An 18,836-nucleotide genomic window follows, 5' to 3' on the forward strand; every position below is an offset into this window, starting at 1 on the left:
AGCCCGGCGCCAAGGTTACCTGACTGGGACGCTGGCTCCAGGCTCCAAAAACAGTCGCTGCTTCCCCGTATTTGTTCGTTCTCCGTCTCTAAATCTGTGTTTGTTGTTCAGGGTTCGTAGATTGTTATGTATGTGATCGATTCACTTGTTTTGCCGAGTCTTTGTTGCAAGAGGGATCCGAGGTAGCGTCTACCTAGTCCGCCATCTTGGCCCCGCCTCCTCCTTTATTTTTATGTGAAGCTTGTGCACTGCCTGGAGTGCTCTTCTCGCCTGTGACCCATGGAAGGCAGCACAGTACTTGGGTATTCTGGAGTTAACAGCTGGAGTGGAGTTCTGGTTTGAGTTCTATCACAGGAGTAGACTGACCTTGAACAAGTCACATCATTCCTAAAGTGAAATGGATAGCACACAGCATGTCCACTTCTCAGGGCTGGTCTAGGAATCAAATGAGATCATGAGAACTATGCTTTACATGACAATGTTTAAAAATTCTGAAATGCCACCTAAACACAAAGGGGTGTATGCTTCTCTCTTGAATAATTACAGCTGCAAATATAATCAAGTGGTTTTGAATACCAACATCAAAGTTACTGCTTATGTTCTTTCCATGTAGTATATATATGTATAGAAGTACATATATATACATACATGTATGATACCTAACCCAGTGCCGTTGAGTCGATTCCGACTCATAGCGACCCTATAGGACAGAGTAGAACTGCCCCGTAGAGTTTCCAAGGAGCGCCTGGTGGATTCAAACTGCCGATCCTTTGGTTAGAGATATATATGTGTATATACATATAGCAGTACCAGTTGCCATCGAGTTGACTCCAACTCATGGTGACCCCATGTGTGTCAGAGTAGAACCACGCTCTGTAGGGTTTTCAATGGCTGATTTTTCGGAAGCAGATCACTAGGTCTTTCTTCGGAGACACCTCTGGGTGAACTTGAACCTCCAACCTCACAGTTAGTAGCCAAGCATGTTAACCATTTGCACTGCACAGGGATTCCATATATTACATAAATAACCAAACCAAACATAACTCACTGCTGTTGAGTTGATTCCGACTCACTGTCCCATAGGGTTTCCAAGGAGTGGCTAGTGGATTCAAACTGCTGACTTTTCGGTTAGCAGCCAAGCTCTTAACCACTGCGCTACCAGGGCTCCATTACATAAATATGTATATAAAATTCTTGCTTGTCCTGTGACCGGCTATCTAGGATACTTCACTTGTCTCATCCCTTTGGGAGCAAGGACGAATGAAGAAAATTAAAGATACAAGGGAAAGATTAGTCCAAAGGACTAATGGACCACATCTACCACAGCCTCCATCGGACTGAGTCCAGTTCATCGAGATGGTGCCCAGCTACCACCACTGACTGCTCTGACAGGGATCACAATAGAGGGTCCCAGGCAGAGCTGGAGAAAAATGTAGAACAAAATTCTAACTCATAAGGAAAGATCAGACTTGCTGGCTTGACAGAGACTGGAGAAACCCTGAGAGTATGGCCTCCAGACACCCTTGCAGCTCAGTAATGAAGCCACTCCTGAGGTTCACCCTTTAACCAAAGATCAGACAGGTCCATAAAATAAATTGAGACTAAAGGGGCACACCAGCCCAGGGTCAAGGACGAGAAGGCAGGAAGGGACAGGAAAGCTGATAATAGGGAACCCAAGGATGAGAAGGGAGAGTGTTGACATGTTGTGGGGTTGTTAACCAATGTCATAAAATAATATGTGTACTGTTTAATAAGAAACTAGTTTGTCATGTAAGCCCTCATCTAAAGTGTAATTAAAAAAAAAAGAAATAAAAATTCTTGCTTGTTTGTTTATTGTAGGAAGAGAAAGGAAAGAACAGGAAAGCAGCAAGCAGTGGTTGGAGTGCTTGGAGTTGCATTTGACTGGTCGGCAGCGTTCATGGGTGGTGGTCACACTTGCATGCTCAGGAGCCAGACCGCCCCAGCTTAACCTGCAGTACTACTGAGTCATCTTAAGCCAGTCACTTCCCCTCTCTAAGCCTCAATGTCATCATTTGTGAAACAGAAATATATTAGCACCTAGCTCCTCAGCTTGTTGCACGGATAAAATGACGTGTATAAACTGCTGTGGAAAGGGTCTGACACACAGTGAGTGCTCAATAACTACCAGTTATTATTATTATTGTGGAAATTTCCTTTTTTAAATAATATTGGAAAAAATCCTCCAATTTCAGAGACACAGATGCACAAAGAGTACTAAAACGATGTAGGAATGGGTTCTAAAATTTCCCAGATAAAAAGGCATTCATGTAAGAAAGATGAAATTCTTTACTATGTCCTAATATAGATATGATATTGATATTATACAGAATTAACATTAGTTTGGTAATAATAACAAAGAGCATCACTCATTCCCTAGACTCAAACCACCAACCAGGCTCTCGGGAAGGGCATATATTATGTTAGTAACTTGGAATAGAAACTCCCTTTGAAAGCTGCTCAATAAAGAGCCCTTAATGTGCTACATATAATGTAGGGCAATGTATTTTGTAGTTAATGAACCTAGAAGCTCAAGCCAATGGTGCGCCTTAAAGAGCCGCTCTCCTTCCTTGATGCTACAAGGTAAATTAGCATCAAGTCCTCTGTCGTGAAACTTCCAATAAAGAACCGATTATATAAGGCATTAAGCCCTTTTCTAATTACAGCTATAAATATAGATAATCGAGCAGTTTTGAGTGCTAAAATCAATTTTCCTGTTCATGGGCTTGCCATGCTATATATTTAGCTGTTGGCTTTTAACTGGAAGACGTAGGCAGCTGGTGAAAAATATCCTTAGAATACGAATTATGTTGTCAAGGGGGATACCAATAATTGTTGCCTCTGAGAGCGTTAATTAGGATTGAAATCAATATAATTGTTTTACCAACTAAACCACTATATACTGGGAGAACCTATGATTTCAGTTCATAAATTAGATGCTAAATACATTTCTCTGGCTATTTTCAAAAGTATCATCTGTGTAATAAGTTTGTTTTAAAGTACTAAGTTGCATTTGCAGACCTGGGGCCTAGAAGGAGCCTTCCACACTGAATCCTGGGGTTTGCACATTGGAGTTACCTGAAGAGATGTGAATGGGCTTACTGAGGAGACTCTGAGTACATAGGATGGACTTGGCCCACAGGCCAGGCCATGTACCTAGTCACAGGCTGTATAAAGGCTGGCAGTCCTGCTAGCCAGCTTTGTCCAGTCTGCTTATAGTAAGGAGACAGAACATGACCCTGTCTCCTAAAAAAACATGGTCCAGTAATCAATCAGAGCACCCACCCTTCCTCTGTTGGGGGAAATCAGGAGTGGAAAGAAAGGTCAAAATAGTTTCCACCAATACTCTGCATAAAAGGAAAGGAATGAAAGGCTACCTGAGTCCCACATTAATCATATCTTCCTCTATGAACCTATGGCTCTTTTTACTTGTTTCTTATTTATTCATAAAAAAGTATTCAGTCATGTTGTTGTTTTTAACTGCCATTGAGTTGACTCTGACTTACGGCAACCTTATGTACAACAGAACAAAACACTGCCCGGTCCTGTGTCATCTTCATGATCGCCAGCCTATTCAAGTTCATCAGTGTGGCTATTGTACCAACCTATCTCACCAAGGGTCTCCCTTGCCCTCACTGGCCCTCTACTTCATCAAACATGATGTCTGTCCCTATTGATTGATCCCTTCTTATGACGTGTCTGAAGGAAGCGGGTTGGACAATGTTCTGCTGTGATCAGTAGGGTTTTCAATTCTAAAGTAGATCACTAGGCCTTTCTTCCTAGTCTGTCTTAGTCTGGAAGCTCTGGTGAAGCCTGTCCACCACAGCTGACTCTACTGGTATTTGAAATACTGGTGGCATAGCTTCCAGCATCACAGCAACACACAAGCCACCACAGTATGACAAACTGACAGAAGAGTGGTGGATTTTTTTTTTTTTTTCTGTTATACAAACATATTTATTGAACACTTACTCTGGTTAGGCATCCAACATGGGATGAGTTCAGTCTATTCATTTTCATATGCTAGAGCGCTCAATGAAGCATCCTGAATTGAACTCAGATTAAAGAAAGTTGCTTACACCTCCAAATCTGGGAAGGAAGGAATGTTCTATTAGTTTTAGTAAATCTCTTTTTCTTTTTTTAAGCACCAGTCTCTGTACTGGGTATCTTAGTGTAATTTCATTTATTCCTCAGAGAAGCCCTGTGTAGGTAGGTAACTCAGTTTTACAGCTGAGGCAACAGAGATTTAAACTGGTCAATTTTGGGAAGAAAAAGCACAGCAGGGATTAAATCAGAGCCCCAGATTATCCTCCTCCTTGACATTTAGCTCCTTGCAGGTCTCTGTTTTTCAGGCTGGTCTAGTGGCCAAAAAAGCCAAACTTCAGTGTGTGCTTTCTATTGTTCCTGCAAATGGCTCTTGTCTCCATTTTTTCTTTTCTTGGCATTTGATGGGCACTTTCATAAATGTGTTCTCTTCTTCAAGTTTTCAGGACCACTGAAGGCAGCATTTCAAATGAGGCCAGGGATTCCTTCACCAGCCCACAGAGAGCAAAGGCCAACTGGCAGAAGTCCGGCCTATTGCTTCTGGTTAAGGAAACACAAGGAGGCTTGCTCTCCACTCTCCTGTGTTGCTAAGAGCTCAGAAAGTACTAACAGGGAATCTATTTTGCCTTCTCATTTCCTTAGACTAGAATTTCCCAAAGTATATTTTAAGTGACACTTGTCCTAGGAGATAGTCCAAAATACAAGGAACTAAAAAAAAAAGAAAAGTTGCCATTGAGTTGATTCTGACTCAGTAGCCTATGATCAAATAGGTCGCTGAGTGGCACAAAGGGTTTGTACTTGACTACTAATCTACACGTTGGCGGTTCAAATCCGCCCAGCGGTACTACGGAAGAAAGTCCTGGAAATCTACTTCCATAAAGATTACAGCCAAGAAAACCCTATGGAGCAGTTCTATTCTATAACACATGAGTTCTATTCTGTAACCATGAGTCAGATTTGACTTGATGACAACAGATTTAGTTTTTTTTTTTTGTATGATCAGATAGATTTGGGAAGCGCCACATATTATACCCTTCATGATAATTCAAGATGCCCATAAGCATATAAGAGGCTCAGAGAAGTTGCACAGCAGAAATGAAACAATTAAAATGCATTATCTTTCTTCAGCCCCTTTCATTTGAACTAAACATAATGCCATCTGTAATTCCTCTCCCACCTACTCTGAGGATAAACGTCCAACTCATCCTTCATGGGAGAGTTTTAAAAGTATACAGATTCCCCAGACCAGACAGTCTGATTTGGTAGAAGCCCAGAGAATTTTAAGCGCCTTCTTAAATACATATTTTAAGCACCTTCTAGAGAATTCTGTACCACCCATCTGTCAGTTTATCATGCTATGGTAGCTTGAGTGTTGCTATGATGCTGAAAACTAGGCCAGTAGGGTCACCTATGGTGGACAGGTTTCCGTGGAGCTTCTAGATTAAGACAGACAAGGAAGAAAGGCCTGCTGATCTACTTCTGAAAATTGGCCAAACCTAATAGATCACAACATAATGTTGTCCAGCTTGCTCGCTTTAAAAAAGGAGGGATCCATTTGTTAAAGGGGAACATCGTGTTTAGTGAAATAGAGGGCCACGAGGATGTGGGGGACTCTCAGCAAGATGGACTGACACAGTGGGCACAATGATGGATGTAAACCCACTGGTGATTGTGAGGATGATGCAGGACCAGGCAATGTTGTGTTCTGTTGTATATAACGTCGCTGTAAGTTGGAATCAACTCAACGGCAGCTAAGGAGAACAAGTTAATTCTGATAATCAGCTGCTGAATTAACAGATTCTACTTTTGAGACTTTTCAAAATGAAGTTTCACATTTGAATCTCTATTCAGGAGTCCAGGAGCCAAAATGTATTCACATCAGAAAAATTAGCTCATGATACCAATTATTTACATTGAGAATATATCTAGTGATACAATTTATAGTGAGGCGAGTTTAAATGACCTGTAAATAATAACTTTATTTTAAAATTTTTAACAAGGGCTTCAGGAATCCTCAGTTCCCTTAATAGTTAGGAAATACCTAAAGCAGCATGAACAGCTAACTGGCTGAGTCAGATGGAAGACTGCTACAACTGTATAGAATCTTTTTACTTGGCTACAACAAAGTGGGTGTGGACTCATAGGGGAGGGATACACGATGTCAAATTACCCCCAAAAGACCACTAGTCAACTAATTTTAAGGGTTGGTTACACTAGCACACAGGAAAAATTTGTACATAGAAATTTCTTTAGCAGTTATTCTGTATTCATAACCAGTTCCATCAGGAGTTCCCTTAAGTGACAAGAATTTTCAGCTAAATCATGAACCTAACTGGAAAATACCATATTTTTACGCAAATAACACGCACCTTCTACATTTGTTTGACAACTGCTCCCTCCTCCAGGAGATATTTTTGTAAATGTGCAATGCTAATTTTTTTACAGCAACATGTAAAAAAACTGGCTTAGCTGTGCTTACAAAAATACCTCTCAGGGGGAGGGCACAGTTGGCAAACAAACATAGAAGGTGTGCATTATATTTGTAAAATATGGTACTGCCTAAGGAGTGACTTAAATATTAATAATGTACTGAAAAAAATCCCCAGCATCTTAAAAACAAAAAAATGTGTCCTGCCAGCTATGGTAAATTCAGGAGCTTAGGCAGTTAAAAAAATTATACCAATATTGTACAAATAATATTTTCACATCTTTAGTCCTGCTCATGTAAACATCATGTACTTCAGCCTATAAAAGGCACAGGCTTTCTCAAACAAATGTTATATTGGTCTTTTATCTTGTGAAGCAATGTTTCTGAATCCAGCAAATAAGACCAGATGGAACATTCGAGTCACCCACGTGTGGGCTTGTACATCAGCCAGAAGAGGAAAATTAATTGTAAGAGGATTCTGAAAAATACCCCTTTAAACTCCTTCTATAGGGCAGGTGGGCAGGAATCTACACTTACACGTGGCTCTTTCTTCAAGTCCAAGGTGAGAAAGCTTTCCATATCACTCATCCCCATGCTGGGAAACCACAACTCTATCTGTGCTGTCCTGGAGCAGAAGAATAGGGTGTACATGGTGGCTATGGCTATGCCCTTTTGAAAATGGGCCCCATCAGCTCCACAGGGTCATGGAGCTTGGTAACAGGTCTGTGGCTGATGGGGACCCTCTTGGGAAAACCACACTGTTGAGTGAAATCGGTGGTGGGCAGTTGGCTATTAGCTCTGCCAGTCAGTCTGGATTGACGTCATTTGCAGACAAGAGAAGGGGAGGTGGATCATTTCACCAGGACTCTGGGGTAAAGATACTTTTCTATAGTTGAAGAGGGTAATGGTGGCTCGAGCTTCTGGAAACTCTAACCTGGCCTTCCTGCAATTACCTGTTTTGCTTGTTTTGTTGATGGTAGGACTGGGGTGGTGTCATTTAGGGGAATATCAAGTGTTCCAACAGCTCAAGATGCATTGTGCCCTAAGAGAATCCCTATTCCAAATGAAAGGATTGATTTTTCTCCTACATGATATAATGCTACAGTTATTAGGTGCCATTGAGTTGATCTCTGGCTTATAGCGACCCCACGTCACAGATGATCTGCCCTATAGGGTTTTCTTGGCTGTAATCTTTCAGGGAGCAGATCTCCATGTTTTTCTCCCTCAGAGCTCCTGGGTGGGTTCAAACCGCCAACCTTTCGGTTAGCAGCCAAGTACTTAACCATTGTACCACTGAAAAAAAAAACTAGGGCTTTGCATAATATAATACAATATAATATATAATAAGGAGAGCCTGGTGATGCAAGTGGTATGCGATTGGCTGTTAAAGGTTGGTGGTTAAAACCCAGCCAGCAGCTCTGTGGAAGAAAGGCCTGGAGAACTGCTTCTGTAAAGATTACAGCCAAGAAAACACTATGGGGCAGTTCTGCTTTGCCACACATAACGTTTGCTGTGAGTTGGGGGCCAACTCGGCCACAGCTAAAAACAACAAAATATAATAACAGCCAGTGACCTTATAGAAAAATACAACATGAACTTGAACGGTCAGATTTCTCCAGCTTACCCCCCTGCCTCAGTACTTGGCTTCAAATCGCCTACTCCCTCCTTAGGTAAGCATTTACCTGAATAGGAGGCCGGGGACCTAGTTCAAGGCTTCATTCGCACACAAGTCTTGAGAGTGCTTTGAGTACCTTGGGCCAAACTCTCTCTCATCTACTGTCTTTTGAGGGCCAGCTAGGTTCAAAATATGGGGTGAAGCACTGACTTTGACACGGTGACCACAAGGAATGGTTAAGACTTTCTGCTTTGCTATAAATGGACTTCTCTTAACTCCTTGTGTGCATTGAATGGGTTCCAGCATATAACAAACACTCCAGTCCTATGCATTCCCAAGCATATATCCATCAAATCCAAACTTTAAACTTGAGTAAATATCTCTGTCTTACAAAGTCCAAGGTATTTATTACAGGGATCACCCACTTCAGGAATTTAAACAATGTTCAGACCAAGGAAAAAGTTCCTTACCAGGGGTTTTCAACTCCATTTCCCATCTCCAGCTGGCTAGCAAGTGAGGGAAGCAATTCCCATTCTTGCCTCCCTCAGTTTCTGACTCCCCAGCTTCTTTAACCCCTCCCTGTCCAACCACAGACTCCACTTGAGGGCAGTGGGTATTTTGCCCAACCGGATTTGCATCATTTAAAAAAAAAAAAATTCAGTGGGTTGGTGCCAAGCTGGCTGGAGCCCCCCGCCCCTCCCCCAGAAGACTCACAGCAGGATGGTAAGGACACTCCTTGCCCCCCTTCCACCCCTCACATCCCTGTCACGTCACACCCTGCAAAAATCAAATAAATAGATTTAAATTAGAAGATCATAAAAAGGTATTTTCTCTTCTCTCCCTCTCCTCTCGCCCTCCCCGTACTATCTAATAATAGGCTATTAATCCCAGCCATTGCAGACCGTCTGAAGTGTGGCGCGTAAACTGTGGCTGCATCAATCAGAGTTGTGTGTCTAGTTAGTTCAGGCATTCCCTGTTGGCATAAAGAAAGGCTGGTTTGTCTGCTCCAGCCCAAGTGCAGCTGAGATCCCCATTGATTGATAAACGAATGCAGGAGGATGGAAACTTCTACAGCTGGGGCTGCAGGGGTAGGCGGAGCTGGCTTTGTGGAGGTAGCGAGAGCTTGGGGCTAGTGCCTGGAGGGTGGGAGGAACATGGAAGTAAACAGTGACAGGGTGTTTTACCCCATGAAGGTAGGTGGGGATCTGGGACTCTTGCCTACCGGCTGGGCTTACTCTGACTTCATAAGATTTGAGTTGTCCATCCCTGATGATGAGCCATAGGGTTCTACGGAAAGTACACAGTAAATTCCCTAAACAACTCAACTCACCACCGCACAACACAAGTTACAGAGCATTATCTTGGTGACCCCATGGAGTTTTGGCAGAGGATTAAAAGGTACAAATGGTTGTAAGTGGCAGTGACTTAACTCCCAACCCATTATATCTTGTGGGGCAAACAGTTAACGTGTTCTGCTGCTAACTGAAGGGTTGAGACTTGAGTCCATCCAGAGGTACCTTGGAAGAAAGGCCTGGCTATCTCCTTCTGAGAAAATCAGCAACTGAAAACCCTATAGAGCACAGTTCTACTTGGGCACACACGGGCTGTCATGGATTGAATTATGTCCCCCCAAAAATGTGTGTATTAACTTGGTTAGGCCATGATTCCCAGTACTCTGTGGTTGTCTTCCATTTTGTGATTGAAATTTTACGTTAAAGAGGATTAGGGTACGATTGTAACACCACCCTTATGCAAGTCACCTCCCTGATCCAAGGTAAAGGGGAGTTTCCCTGGGGTGTGGCCTGCACTACCTTTTATCTCCTGAGACAAAAGAAAGGGAAGCAAGCAGAGAGTTGGGGACCTCATACCACCAAGAAAGCAGCACCAGCAGCAGAGTGCGTCCTTTGGACAAGGGGTCCCTGCACCTGGGAAGCTCCTCGGCCAGGGGAAGATTAAGGACAATCACCTTCCTCCAGAGCCAACAGAGAAAGCCTTCTCCTGGAGCTGACACCCTGATTTTGGACTTGTAACCTACGCAGACTGCGAGAAAATAAATTTCTCTGTTAAAGCCATCCACTCGTGTGTTGCCGTTATGGCAGCACCAGATGACTAAGACACGGGGTCACCATGAATCGAAATTGACTCAGTGGCAACTGGCTTACTGGTTTTACTTCCCTCCTCAAGGAAAGAACCTCGATTGGCTGGAGGTCAAAGCTCCCAACCCGTCTTGTCTTTAGCACTTTTTCTGGCTTGAAAATGGACATGGGAGGACAAAAAAATTATGCAACGCATATTTTGAAATCTTTCCTTGGGTAAATAAAATGAAACCCCAGTTTTTCTTAAAGAATATTGGAAGAAAGAAGTCTAGGTCTAAATATTGCAAAAGGCTTATTCAGTACAAATGTGCATACAGGTTTTCTTTTATTACTCTCCAACTCAAAAGATAGATGAGTTGCTCATGGCACAGGAGAAGAAATTTTGACACATGGAGAGATAATTAATACCCTCCTACTTAATAAAAAGAAAGAAAAAGACCCACTTAAGTGTACAAAAAAACCCCAGTGCCGTATGGGCCTTATAAACTCATTTTGACCTATATAAAACTCACCCCCTGCCATCCCACCTGCCAAATGTCTGAGTTGAAGCTTGGCTTTCAAACAGGGACATTCAGTCTCAGGGAGTGGGAAGATGAAGGGAAGATGACGAGAGGAGGAAGGTGACCAGGGGAGATCAAATTTGGTTCCTTGCTCTCTAATTTGAAAGTAAATGAATATATTTGAGAGGGGCTAGACAGGGGTTTGCATATCCCTGGAGGCCTCTTTGGGCAAAATCTGAGCAGGGAGCTGCAGTTCTCGTGCTGTCTAATTATAGGAGCCTTAACAGGAATGGAAACCCTGGTCGCATAGTGGTTAAGTGCTATGGCCACTAACCAAAGGGTGGGCAGTTCAAATCCACCAGGCGCTCCTTGGAAATTCTATGGGGCAGTTCTACTCTGTCCTATAGGCTCACTATGAGTCGGAATTGACTCAACGGCACTGGGTGGTGGTGGTGGTGTAACAGGAATGACAGCTGATCCATATGGCAAAAGCAACCAAGAATCACCAAAGATATGGCAAGAATGGGTAGAGACCATCCCAAGGGCACGGGGAAACTCAAAAGGAGGGGTAGTGCACTTCAGCGCATCAGCTCTAACCAAAGAGGCTTCAAGCAATTTACTGAAAAGATCACTGGCTTGGGGGGCCTGGAAGCCAAGCTCAGCCTCTCCTCCCTTCTCCAATCCAGCTGTCCCAGAAAGTGACTGCTCTGTACACTTGCTAGGGATTCCAGCCGGCGTCCGCTCCAGTGTCCTTGGGCTGGGCTGCCAGAACGCTCAGCAGAGAAGAGTGGCTCTGCAGGGCTGAGTGGGCACACAAACATTTGAAGGGCTGTTGGCAATGAGCGAAAACTTCATGGGCATCTGGCTATCTGGCAGGCCACGGAGACGCACAAGGGAGGGCAAAGAGACGCCGGCCTCCAGGAAGGGAATGCAGGCCCTTCCCTCCCAACTGCACTACCCACAATGTCAGCCCAACCCAAAGATGCTTGGAAGGCAGCAACTGCAGCAGATAACGAACCAAACAGACAGCAACCTGACGGGCGGCGCGAAGACATAGAGAGGCTCTCCGGAGGGTTCGCTGCTTGCCCCCATGACTCAGGTGTGTAAGGGAAGGAGGAAGAGTCTACCCTGATGAAGAAGCATTCAGGGCAGGTTATGGAGAATAACTAATATTCAGCATCAGAATCTCTGTAGTGGGTCCCAGAAATCTGTATTTCTAAGTTTCCCAGGCGATTTTTATACATATATTCGTTCTGCAAATATTTAGTGAGTAGGGTCGCTATGGGTCGGAATCGACTCGACGGCACTGGGTTTGGTTTTTTTGTTGTTGTTGTTGTTACCTTCTCTGCACCAGGCATTGTTCTAGATGGTGCAGATGCAGCCGTGAGCAAAACAGACAAGGATGCTTGCCCTCTTGGAGTTTGCAACATAGGGCTGGAAAGTGTTGAGGTCTATGGGGAAATACGAAGTACAGGTATCTGTACAGTATATAATAGAGAGGTAGGAAGGTCAGGGAAAGCCTCAGTGACAACATGATACTTGAACAAAGACTTGAAAATAGTGAGGGAGTGAGCCAAGCCAGTATCTGGAGGAAACGCTCCGCAAGAGAGGGAGCAAGCAGAGGAAAGTTGGAGGCAGGTGGAGTGTGCCTGGCTTGTGTAAGTAACCATAACAGCCAGACCAATGCAGCCAGAACCCTGTGAGCCATGGGGAAATTAGAACGGGGTTAGAAGGCCAGAAACACAGGCACACTGACATTGAGGACACTGTTCTAAAACTATGATTCTTATAGCTGGTTGATAAAATATTAACTATTTCTCGACCTGTCCTGGTAGAGAACTCAGCTTCACTGATTTTTGTTGTTATTGTGTGCTGTCAAGTCAATTCCGACTCATAGCAACCCTGTAAAACAGATTAGGACTGTCCCACAGGGTTTCCTAGGCTGTAATTCTTTGGTTTTTTTTTTTTTTTAATTGTACTTTAGATGAAGGTTTACAGAACAAACTAGGTTCTCATTAAACAGTTAGTAAACATATTGTTTTATGACATTGGTTAACAACCCCATAACATGTCAACACTCTCCCTTCTCAACTTGGGTTCCCTATTACCAGCTTTCCGGTCCCCTCCTGCCTTCTAGTCCTTGTCCAAGGGCTGGTGTGCCCCTGCAGTCTCGTTTTGTTTTATGGGCCTGTCTAACCTTTGGCTAAACGGTGAACCTCAGAAGTGACTTCATTACTGAGCTGAAAGGGTGTCCGGGGGCCTTACTCTCAGGGTTTCTCCAGTCTCTGTCAGGCCAGCAATTCTGGTCTTTCTTTTTGAGTTAGAATTTTGTTCTACATTTTTCTCCAACTCTGTCCAGGACCCTCTACTGTTGTGATTCTTGTCAGAGCAGTCAGTGGTGGTAGCCGGGCACCCTCTAGTTGTGCTGGACTCAGTCTGGTGGAGGCCGTGGTAGATGTGGTCCATTAGTCCTTTGGACTAATCTTTTCCTTGTATCTTTAGTTTTCTTCACTATTCCTTGCTTGCAAAGGGGTGAGACCAGTGTAGGCTGTAATTTTTATGGGAGCAGATCGCCAGGTCTTTTCTCCCATGGAGTGGCTGGTAGGTTCAAACTGCTGACCTTTCAGTCAGCAGCCAAGTGCTTAATCACTTAAGCTGAGCGCTCAAGCCTGCCACCAGGGCTCCTTTCACTGATTTTACTTGGAGGCAAATAGACAGTATCAGGTGCTCCAAATGTATCCCTATTCATGGCAACCCCACGGTGTCAGAGTAGAACTGCCCAATAGGGTTTTCAGTGGCTGATTTTTCAGAAGTAGATCACCAGGCTTTTCTTCCAAGGTGCCTCTGGGTGGACTCGAACCACCTACCTTTAACCTTTAGCATTGCCCAAAGACTGGGGACAAATAGAAGTTTAGGGAAATAGGTGAGGTTGGTTGAGCAACACCTGTAATAGGAATTCTTGCTCTAGGCCAAACTCTGGGCTGGATGACTGTTATATAAAGCTGATAAGGCAGCTTCTGCCCTCCAGGAGCTTTCATCCCAGTGGTGGGGACTGAAAACTAACCACACACTCAGTGCTCGCCAACAGCTAAGTGTGTGGATCAGACAACAAATGCTATAAGCCTTCAGCCGCAGGATCTGCTCTTCTTGGTTGGCACAATTATAGACAACTTCCTGACATAGGCCTTGCCCGACAGTAGTATTAAGTGTCAGGCAGAGCCTTTAAGGCAGCATGGGAGGGGGGATGGCCGAGAAAGTGCACCCTTTCATTCATTCTATGGAAGCCCCAGATGGACTCACCCAGCCAAACAGCTTGTCCCAGCCAATGCATCCCATGCTCCTGCCTCCAATTCCTTGGTGGTTGCCCTGGTGCCTAATCCTGGTCTTGGCCGTTAGACTCTGAGTTGGCTCCCACCATGCCTTTCTCTTGGATTCTCACCCCACCTCCTAGCATTGACCTTGGAGGCTTCCATGGCCTTGCCTTTTGCATCAGCTGAGTTTGTCACCTGTTTGCTGCTTCCTAGTCCTGAATCTGCTGGTACCTTTCCACTCAGTACTTATGCCTTAGTATTTCATTTGGTGTGATAATTTAGAATCAGATAAATGAAAGGGTGGGAGGAAGACACTGTTTACTATCAAGGATGCAAGAGGGGAGAATTTTTTAAGGGAATGGGGATTATTATGCCAATCACCCTGAAAATAAGGAGTAAGTAAAGGAGTACTGTAGCCTAGTAAGAATGACACGTTTTTTAAAATCAGACAGACATATGTTCTAGGTGTCTGATCAGGGTATAAGAGTTAGTCACATTAAAATTTATTTTTCTCATTTCTCACCTGTAAAATAGGATACACTACTTAGCTTTTAAACTATTATAATGACATGTGCGAAGACTTGAAGATAGAAAACCAAAAGGGAAGAACACGCTTGGCATTTCTCAAGCTGAAAGAAATGAAGAAAAAATTCAAGCCTCGAGTTGGAATAGTGAAGGATTCTATGGGGAAAATACTAAATGATGCAGGAAGCATCAAACAAAGGTAAAAGGAACACACAGAGTCACTATACCAAAAAGAATTAGTCGACATTCAACCATTTCAGGAGGTACCATATGATCAGGAACCGATGGTACTGAGGGAAGAAGTCCAAGCTGCACTGAAGGCATTGGTGAAAAACAAGGCTCCAGGAATTGATGGAATACCAACTGAGATGTTTCAACAAATACATGCAGCACTGGAAGTGCTCACTTGTCTATGCCAAGAAATATGGAAGACAGCTTCCTGGCCAACTGACCGGAAGAGATCCATATTTATGCCTATTCCCAAGAAAGGTGATCCAACCAAATGTGGAAATTATAGAACAATATCATTAATATCACACGCAAGCAAAATTTTGCTGAAGATCATTCAAAAGCGGCTGCAGCAGTATATCGACAGGGAACTGCCAGAAATTCAGGCTGGTTTCAGAAGAGAACCGGGAACCAGGGATATCATTGCTGATGTCAGATGGATCCTGGCTGAAAGCAGAGAATACCAGAAGGATGTTTACCTCTGTTTTATTGACTACGCAAAGGCATCGACTGTGTGGATCATAACAAACTATGGATAACACTGCGAAGAATGGGAATTCCAGAACACTTAATTGTGCTCAAGAGGAACCTGTACATGAATCAAGAGGCAGTTGTTTGGACAGAACAAGGGGATATTGATTGGTTTAAAGTCAGGAAAGGTATACATCAGGGTTGTATTCTTTCACCATATCTATTCAACATGTATTCTGAGCAAATAGTCTGAGAAGCTGGGCTATATGAAGAACGGGGCATCAGGATTGGAGGAAGACTCATTAACAACCTGCGTTAGGCAGATGACACAACCTTGCTTGCTGAAAGTGAAGAGGACTTGAAGCACTTACTAATGAAGATCAAAGACCACAGCCTTCAGTATGGATTACACCTCGACATAAAGAAAATAAAAATCCTCACAACTGGACCAATAAGCAACATCTTAATAAATGGAGAACAGATTGAAGTCATCAAAGATTTCATTTAACTTGGATCCACAATCAACAGCCACGGAAGCAGCAGTCAAGAAATCAAAAGATGCATTGCATTGGGCAAATCTGCTGCAAAAGACCTCTTGAAAGTTTTAAAAAGCAAAGATGTCACCTTGAAGACTAAGGGGCGCCTGACCCAAGCCATGATATTTTTAATCACCTCCTATGCATGTAAAACCTGGACAACGAATAACGAAGACCGAAGAAGAATTGACGCCTTTCGGTTGTGGTGGTGGAGAAAAACATTGAATATGCCATAAACTGCCAAAAGAACAAACAAATCTGTCTTAGAAGTATAACCAGAATGCCCTTTAGAAGCAAGGGTGGCAAGATTTTGACTCACATACTTTGGACATGCTATCAGGAGGGATCAGTCTCTGGAGAAGGGATGCTTGGTAAAGTAGAGGGTAGGCAAAAAAGGGGAAAACCCCCAACAAGACCGATTGACACAGTGGCTGCAACAATGCGCTCAAGCATAACAATGATTGTGAGGATGGTGCAGGACCCAGCAGTGTTCTGTTCTGTTGTACATAGGGTCAGTATGAGTTGGAACCAGCTAATCGGCACCTAACAACAACAACAACCACCTAGCTTTCAGAATAGTGGAGTTCATAAAATGAGATACCAAAAAAATTAAAAATAAAAAAAACCCTGTTGCTGTCGAGTCGATTCCGACTCATAGCGACCTTATAGGACAGAGTAGAACTGCACCATAGGGTTTCCAAGGAGCAGCTGGTGGATTCGAACCGCCCACCTTTGGATTAGCAGCCAAACTCTTAATCACTGTGCCACCAGGGCTCCTAAAATGACATAATCCATATAAAACCCCATGTGTGTGACAAGAACATAGCAAGCGTGCAATTAAATGCAGTCATTTTTAAATTGTTGTTATTGTTCCTGGTAATAACAAGTACAAAAAGATGCTAGGGGTCAAATTCTGGAAGGTCTTGATCAAAGAGGTTAAATTGCAGAGTGACAAATAGTAAAACCAGTGCAGAGATCCTTCTTGGTTCCTTTGCTACCCCTGTCGCCCAGGCGTTTTCTCTTCAAGCCCTCAGTGTGTGTCTGGGTACAGTTTCCATTTCAGTCACATGTTCCCAGTTTCCTGTCTTCTCACCCATGCTGTCATCTGTGCCTGGACAGATTTACTGGGTCCTTGTGAAGACCCAGGCTCAGAGTGATGTGACCCAGCTGTGTGGACAGCCTCTTGTTTGAGACCTTCACCACCTCTCCTAGGGATGCCAAAAGGAAGAAAAGTTTTCCTTGGCCATTTTCACAAAGTGAAATGCCAGTCTCCAGCCTTTGGGTTCTTTCCCCTTCTGTTCACCCATGCTGTTTATGGAAAATGAATCATGCGACTCATTTGCATACAAATGAAGAGGTAGTTTGGGAATAAACAACACAACTTCCGGGAATGCCACTGGCTGCTAGTTGACCGCCCTGTCTTAGGCTCCTTGTAGGTGACTGGTTTGCAGAGAGCTTACTGGGTATAACGTGCTGCTGAGGTCAGAGGGGAAAACCCAGGCTCCTGGCCCCTCACTGGCATAATTAATGCTGGAGACAGGATTCCCATCTACACATTCCTACTTCCCAGCCCCAAATCAAAACCACTCTGACTCTAGTCCCTCACCTCCTCTAATGGGGAGAACAAGAACACAGGCCAGAAGGGATGGAACTGAGAGAAGGCCTCTGGGTATGCCACCTCACAGTGAAGCCTGGAGCCCATTTCCCACCCAGTACAATTCCCAATGCCAGTTCCTGCTCCCTTCGGGGACTTTCTCACTCCTACAGACCTCTTCCCCTGGGTTCATCCTCACACACTCAGTTCCAAGGAGTCCTTCTGTTTTCCATTCCCTTCTAACCCAGAAAATAGGTTTAATAGCTGTTCTTATTTCTAGGACCTTATATCAACATGAAGAAACAGCGATGTATGTGTGGTGATGGGGGTGGGGGTGTGTCTTAGTCGTCTAGTGCTGCTACAACAGAAATACCACAAGTGGATGGCCGTAACAACAGAAATTTCTCACACTTTAGGAAGCTAGAAGTCCAAATTCACGGCGCAGGCTCTAGTGAAAGGCTTTCTTTCTGTCCACTCTGGGGCAAGGGGGTGCTGTTCTCAACTTCTCTAATATTCGTGACGGCTTTCCTTGGAGGTCTCCATGTGGCATCTCTGTTTCCCTCATCTGGGCTTGCTTGCTTCTGCGCCTAATTTGCTTTTTTTATATCTCAAAAGTGAGTAGGTTTAAAACACACCCTACACTGGTGTGGCCTAATTAGCTTAAGAAAATCCTATGCCCAAATGGGGTTATATCCATGGGTACAGGGGTTAGGATTCCAACACATATTTTGGGGGACATGATTGAATCCATAAGCGCAGGTAACTAGAGATGTAAATTTCTGGAGGTTATCGATTTTTAAGAAATTTCACAAAGACTGGCCTTGAACAAATGTCTACACAGCCTTCACGATCCACTTGGCTGAAACATCTATGTGTCTCCGAAGACTTCATCACTTGTTCCTCTGTTTCTTGTAGCTGCTATAACTGCTTCTATAATAGTGGTTCACAGACCCATCGTAATTAATTGCTGAGGCATCTAACTCGCCCTCCGGACAGGTAACCCTGTAGGTGCAGGATTCCTCTATGAATCCTGGAATCCAGCATCTGCAATATATTGGAGCTCAAAAATGTTGGTTGAATGAATAGATACCTTTAAAAATTTTTTCCTTTGACCCCAAGATAATTTTTTTAAGACACTACCGCTTTTGTTTTTCAACAGGGAGCAAGGAAAGTGCACGAATCTCTGAGACTCAGAACAAGAGAAAACTCTGAGGAACCAGAATGGGGGTCTGCAAGGTCTCTTCTCTTCAACACGGCTGACGCTGATCCACGTGGGTTTTCCAGATTGGCCTGATCAAGGCATCTCCTCCGGTAACAGAAGCCCTGCAAAGTCTAAGTTTCTTGATTGGTCACTAGATTGACCAAAATTAATGAGCCGCCTCTATCAGAGTGATCGAGGCTGCCTCATGGAGAGGAGCCATTCTGCTCTGAACTGCTGCCTCCCCAGCACGGGGATCTGGAGGTGAAGCA

General features: G+C 43.9%; 1 protein-coding gene across 4 annotated transcripts in view; it reads right to left on the reverse strand.

Annotated features, from left to right (window-relative positions):
* ANKFN1 (ankyrin repeat and fibronectin type III domain containing 1) overlaps positions 1 to 18,836 on the reverse strand; it is a 463,794-nt gene that overhangs the window by 376,185 nt on the left and 68,773 nt on the right. The window contains exon 1 of one of the 4 annotated variants that reach the window (XM_049859420.1): positions 20 to 79. The exons of the other annotated variants lie outside the window; for them this stretch is intronic. The gene's annotated coding sequence lies outside the window, so the exon portion shown is untranslated. Of the gene's footprint in view, positions 1 to 19; positions 80 to 18,836 lie in introns of those variants that run through there. 4 annotated transcript variants of the gene reach the window in all.

The sequence above is a fragment of the Elephas maximus genome, chromosome 19 (assembly GCF_024166365.1).
Source record: "Elephas maximus indicus isolate mEleMax1 chromosome 19, mEleMax1 primary haplotype, whole genome shotgun sequence".
NCBI classification, from domain to species: domain Eukaryota; kingdom Metazoa; phylum Chordata; class Mammalia; order Proboscidea; family Elephantidae; genus Elephas; species Elephas maximus.